This window comes from Nerophis ophidion, linkage group LG20, assembly GCF_033978795.1.
Source record: "Nerophis ophidion isolate RoL-2023_Sa linkage group LG20, RoL_Noph_v1.0, whole genome shotgun sequence".
NCBI classification, from domain to species: domain Eukaryota; kingdom Metazoa; phylum Chordata; class Actinopteri; order Syngnathiformes; family Syngnathidae; genus Nerophis; species Nerophis ophidion.
In genome coordinates, this window is record NC_084630.1 from 12,080,431 (window position 1) to 12,087,420 (window position 6,990).

The following is a 6,990-nucleotide window of genomic DNA, read 5'->3' on the forward strand; positions in this document are numbered from 1 at the left end:
GTTGACTATGGAACTCTGAATAAAAAGGGGAACGCTGAAACCGGAACTTAGAGCGTAGGGCGATACTGTGACTAAGTGTGTGGTGCCCACGTTCTCCTCATGAGCCCTATTTAACTCTGTGTCTGCTTGGTTCCTTGCTTCTTGTCTGATTAATAGATGTCATCAGTGTTTGAACCTGACAGTCTACCGTAAAGCAGTTTGTTTGCCGTAAACAGCAATGTTGTGACACTCTTAAACAGGACAATACTGCCATCTACTGTACAAACACCAACCACAACACCTCCAGGCAACTTCAACCCTTTACTTATACCCTCCTCCATTCACATCCCATCTCCCCGGATTGTAAATAACCTAATGTAAATAATCAAATGTATTCCTAATGGATATACATGTTCTTATACTATCTGAACTCACTATGTTCTCTGCTGTACTTGTCCTACTAAGTAAGACCTACACGGTTTCACTGTCCATTTCTCTGTTGATGCAATTGTTGATGACTGAAGTACTGATATCAACCAAAGCTCCTCATCCCACCCCCCGGATTGTAAATAATGTAAATAATTCAATGTACATACTATGATGATTAACTTGTGTGGTGACTGTATTATGTTGATAGAATATATTTGTACCATGAATGGATTAACGTGGACCCCGACTTAAACAAGTTGAAAAACTTATTGGGGTGTTACCATTTAGTGATCAATTGTACGGAATATGTACTGAACTGTGCAATCTAATAATAAAAGTTTCAATCAATCAATCAATCAATCATGCATACGTGACAATACACTTCCCTTCTTAACCACGCCCCCCCCCCCCCCCTCCCGAAATCGGAGGTCTCAAGGTTGGCTAGTATGGGTGCCATGATTAGGTATAGAAAAAGCTTCCAAAAAATGCTCAGTCTTTCACGAGAAAGGATGGGGCGAGGTACACCCCTTTGTCCACAACTGCGTGAGCAAATAGTCAAACAGTTTAAGAACAACGTTTCTCAAAGTGCAATTGCAAGATATTTAGGGATTTCGACAACTACGGTCCATAATATCATCAAAAGGTTCAGAGAATCTGGAGAATCACTCCACGTAAGCGGCATGACTGGAAACCAACATTGAATGACCGTGACCTTCGATCCCTCAGACGGCACTGTATCAAAAACCGACATCAATCTCTAAAGGATATCACCACATGGGTTCAGGAACACTTCAGAAAACCACTGTCACTAAATACAGTTTGTCGCTATATCTGTAAGTGCAAGTTAAAGCTCTACTATGCAAAGCGAAAACCATTTATCAACAACATCCAGAAACGCCGCCAGTTTCTCTGGGCCCGAGATCATCTAAGATAGACTGATGCAAAGCGGAAAAGTGTTCTGTGTCTGAAAAGACCACATTTCAAATTGTTTTTTTAAATATTCGACATTGTGTCATCCGAACCAAAGGGGGAAGCGAACCATCCAGACTGTTATCGACGCAAAATTCAAAAGCCAGCATCTGTGATGGTATGGGGGTGCATTAGTGCCCAAGGCATGGGTAACTTACACATCTGTGAAGGCACCATTAATGCTGAAAGGTACATACAGGTTTTGGAACAACATATGCTGCCATCTAAGTGCCGTTTTTTTTAATGGACGCCCCTGCTTATTTCAGCAAGACAATGCCAAGCCACATTCAGCACGTGTTACAACAGCGTGGCTTCATAAAAAAGAGTGCGTATACTTTCCTGGCCCGCCTGCAGTCCAGACCTGTCTCCCATCGAAAATGTGTGGCACATTATGAAGCGTAAAATACGACAGTGGAGATCCCGGACTGTTGAACGACTGAAGTTTTACATAAAACAAGAATGGGAAAGAATTCCACTTTCAAAGCTTCAACAATTAGTTTCCTAAGTTCCCAAACGTTTATTGAGTGTTGTTAAAAGAAAAGGTGATGTAACGCAGTGGTGAACATGCCCTTTCCCAACTACTTTGGCACGTGTTGCAGCCATGAAATTCTAAGTTAATTTTTATTTGCAAAAAAAAAACAAAGTTTATGAGTTTGAACATCAAATATGTTGTCTTTGTAGTGCATTCAATTGAATATGGGTTGAAAATGATTTGCAAATCATTGTATTCCGTTTATATTTACATCTAACACAATTTCCCAACTCATACGGAAACAGGGTATATATATAATGTTTAACCCAATGCGGCCCCCAAGTTAAAAGGTTTGGGGAGCCCTGTATTACAGTATCTGTAAAATATTTTTTCATGTTTTGTTTGTACACCAATAGCCAGACAGGGCAGGTGCACATCAAAGAATTAGTTCACCTAGTGTTTGCGTGACAGTTATCTGTACTTTAATTTTAAGTCCCGATGCCCAAATTTCAGATTTGTCGCACTTTGGTGCGTTTGGACTGGCAAAAAATATCTGCATGCGTAGCATGGCAAAAATATCATTGCCATAAATTAACTTTGTAGTATGGATTAAATATTTACCTTAATTTTATTCATTTACATTATTTTACATTTCCATTTTTATTTATTTAAAAGTTTTTACATTTTGATAAGGCCTATCAATTTTTTTTTTTAGACTTTCTTTTCCCATTTTTCAAAAGTTTATTATTGCACATCCTTTTTTTTTCTTAACTTATTCAAAAATGGTAATAAGTTGCACAGAGGGCACTATCAGTAATTACTGGGAAATTGGGAAAAATGATAAAAAACAAACAAATGTGCCTTATTGAAACTTGTTTAGGAGCATGTTCCAAACAAATAAACTACTTTATTACAATTTTTAGGGGGCATTTGGGCCTGCTTCTCATTTTTTTTTAAATTGGAACAGGTTTTTTTCATGGCCTTTTAACATAATTAAAAATATTAACATGGTTCTCTCATCCTTTGATTTTTCAGTATGTGGTCTTTTAGTGGATAATGTTTGGACACCCCTGTTCTACCTTGTTCACTAGCATGTGTAGATGGTTAAGACTATATAGCCTTCCTTACATAACTTGCAGTAATATGCAGACTGGAAGATGACGTTGGTAATAACAAATGTGTAAATGACATCACCGCTCGGCAGTGTTGCGCCATCATCTTTGATCAAGAGGCGGCATTTTGTTCTTAGACACCTCTAAGGAACGTCTACCCGTAAGTACAATATTGACTTTGTTGCCAAATGCGATCTTTCTGAGGCCTTTTGGTGAGGAAAAACAACAGATAACACAACCAAAGGTAAACAAAACAGTCTAACAGAATTTAAAATACGATTCAAAGAGTCATTAGAAAAAGAAGGAACATTTCAATCATTCATCCTTCCATTTTCTACTGCTTGTCCCTATCAGACACGGGAGTAACTGGAGCCTATCCCAGTCAAGTAAAATTGAATATATTAATTTACACTGAACAAAAATATAAAGGCAACACTTTTGTTTTTGCCTCCATTTTACATGAGTTGAACTCAAAGATCTAAAACTTTGACTATAGACACAAAATTCCTCTCGAATATTGTTCACAAATCTCTCTAAATCTGTGTTAGTGAGCATTTCTTCTTTGCCAAGATAATCCATCACACCTGTGAGGCGTGTCATATCAAGACGCTGATTAAACAGCCTAAGGCTGCCCACGATAAAAGGCCACTCGGAAATGTGCAGTTTTATCACACAGCACAATGCCACAGATGTCACAAGTTTTGAGGGAGCATGCAGTTGGCATGCTGGCTGCAGGAAAGTCCCCCAGAGCTGTTGCCCATGAATTAAATGTTCATTTATCTACCATAAGCGGTCTCTATAGGTGTTTCAGAGAATTTGGCAGTACATCCAACTGGCCTCACAACCACAGACCTTGTGTAACCAAGTTTGGTGAGTGGCTGTGCCAGCAAATTGAGGGTTCCTGGTTCAATCCCCATATTCTACCATCCTAGTCACGTCCGTTGTGTCCTTGAGCAAGACAGTTCACCCTTGCTCTGAGTGTTAGACAAGCCTCCTCTCTTCCTGTTTTTAAATCTCTCTTAAAAACATACTTTTTTTTTCTTGGCTTTTAAGACTGAGTGATATCCATCCTGCAATGGTGCCCCATTATACACCTGCTGTGAACCTGTTTTTATGTTTTATGTATTTATTTTTTATCATGTTCTGTTTGTGTTGTGTTGTTTGCTCGGTTCTCGTATTATCTTTTAACCTGCCCATTGTACAGCACTTTGGCTACCCCTGTGGTAAATTTTGAATGTGCTTTATAAATAAGGTTGATTTGATTTGATGGGTCATGAAAAGGGGGGGGGGGGGTTGGGTTTGGTGCACTAATTGTAAGTGTATCTTGTGTTTTTTATGTTGATTTAATAAAAAATTAAAATAATAAAAAAAATTAAAATAAAAAATTAATAACAATTATTCTGCGGCCCGGTGGTTGGGGACCACTGCTCTAGAGTCTAGTGGCAACGTGCTTTACACCACTGCATCTGACGCTTTGCATTGGACTTGGTGATGTATGGCTTGGATGCAGCTGCACGGCCATGGAATCCCATTCCATGAAGCTCTCTGCGTACTGTACGTGGGCTAATTGGAAGGTCACATCTACCGTCCAAAGGCAAAACCCAGTAACTCAATTTTGGTCAAAACTGAGCTGATAATAATTTTGGAGTTCCTAGGTGATATGCTTTACATGAGTGTATGCGATATTGTAATTTGTTCCGTAAGTAAGCGGTTACACGCATGGCAGGACCTAGCAACTACCACATAACCGCGTAGATACAACAGAAAAACCTAGTATCTCAAGGGACCCATCGAAGCTTCTTTGTCAGTTGCCTTATTGTCTTTAATGAGACATTTGCACGAATGGGGGCCGACGGTCAACCTGATTATGTGATATTATGGCACGAGGGGATATTTGGAAGATTGGCCCAGGACGTTGCGAGCACCTTCATTAAATGTATTGTTCTTGATTCTTCCGCTTGCATACTCTTTTGGGCAGATAACTGTGGAGGTCAAAATAAAAACTGGACGCTGAATGTGCAAACGCAGAATGGGGCCCACCCGAGATTGTGATAAAATATATGGAGAAAGGGCACACGTTCATGAGAGCAGATTCAATCCATGGCTCAATCGGCAAGAAAATGAAAGCTCAAGAAAACATTTATACGTTTGATGACTTTGTAGATCTTTGTAAGACAGCATCAAGATAGATTGGTTTTCCTTTGTTTCCTCAAAATCAGCTAGAAGTGAGTTACCAGGTTTTGCCTTTGGAAGGGAGACATGAAGTTTGGAGCTCTGTAGCAACTGACTGTATTTGCACTATGCACTTCAGCATCCGCTGACCCCTCTGTGCCAGTATATGTGGCCTACCACTTGGTGGCTGAGTTGCTGTTGTTCCCAAACTCTTCCATTTTCTTATAATAAAGCCAACAGAGAATCAGCACCCCCAAGTCCGAGTCCATGGTTCTCGCCCGGAAAAGGGTGGAATGCCATCTCCGGGTTGGGGAGGAGATCTTGCCCCAAGTGGAGGAGTTCAAGTACCTAGGAGTCTTGTTCACGAGTGGGGGAAGAGTGGATCGTGAGATCGACAGGCGGATCGGTGCGGCGTCTTCAGTAATGCGGACGTTGTATCGATCCATTGTGGTGAAGAAGGAGCTGAGCCGGAAGGCAAAGCTCTCAATTTACCGGTCGATCTACGTTCTCATCCTCACTTATGGTCATGAGCTTTGGGTCATGACCGAAAGGATAAGATCACAGGTACAAGCGGCTGAAATGAGTTTCCTCCGCCGTGTGGCAGGGCTCTCCCTTAGAGATAGGGTGAGAAGTTCTGCCATCCGGGAGGAACTCAAAGTAAAGCCGCTGCTCCTCCACATCGAGAGGAGCCAGATGAGGTGGTTCGGGCATCTGGTCATGATGCCACCCGAACGCCTCCCTAGGGAGGTGTTTAGGGCACGTCCAACCGGTAGGAGGCCACGGGGAAAACCCAGGACACGTTGGGAAGACTATGTCTCCCGGCTGGCCTGGGAACGCCTCGGGATCCCCCGGGAAGAGCAAGACGAAGTGGCTGTGGAGAGGGAAGTCTGGGTTTCCCTGCTTAGGCTGTTGCCCCCGCGACCCGACCTCGGATAAGCGGAAGATGATGGATGGATGGATGGAAAGCCGACAGTTGACTTTGGAATATTTCGAAGGTGGGAAATTTTTGCACAGGTGGCATCCTATGACAGTTCCGCGCTGGAAATCACTGAGAGCGGCCCATTCTTTCACAAATGTTTGTAGAAACAGTCTCCATGCCTAAGTGCTTGATTTAATACACCGGGCCAAGTGATAAGGACACCTGATTCTCATCATTTGGATGGGTGGCCAAACACTTTTGGCAATATAGTGTATCTATGGTGTATCTCCCAAAACGTACTCTCACAAGCTACATGGCTCTCTTCCGTCATGTCGGACTACTGAGTGATACTCTCCCGAGAAGTCGTTCAGCCTTAAAGTCACAGCCTGCTTGGGATAACCATTTCTTACAGCGTGCAGCTCAGTTGCTTAGCAGCAGCCTGAGCTCCACGGTGTGTGCAAGTAGTATGTTTCACCAACACTTTGTGCCACTACTGCATTCACTCAGACACATTCCGTCCGTCACAGGTGTGCAACGTGAAAGCAGGTCAGCCGAGACCAGCGACACAAACCAACATCGGGGTTGTGGGATGAAACTAGACTTTTAAGCACAGTACTCGGCCAATCCATCATCCTGCATACCTGCTAACCCGAGCAGATGTTTTGACAAGAACTGTGTTGTGAGTCAATTCCAGCAGTGTGTTTTAATTTGGTTTTTAGTCGTGTAGCCTTTTGACGAAAATGGAGTTTCAGTCATCTAATTTGATTTGGTTTCAGTCGACAACATTTGAAGTATGACGTGTAATGCATCTTGGAAGATGTCTTGAAACCACTTTTATTGAGGTTGTTGCTGAGCATCTCAGCAACTACATTCACACACGGCAAAAACTGAAATCTAAGTAGGATAAATATCTCAAATAAGGGTGATATTTGCTTATT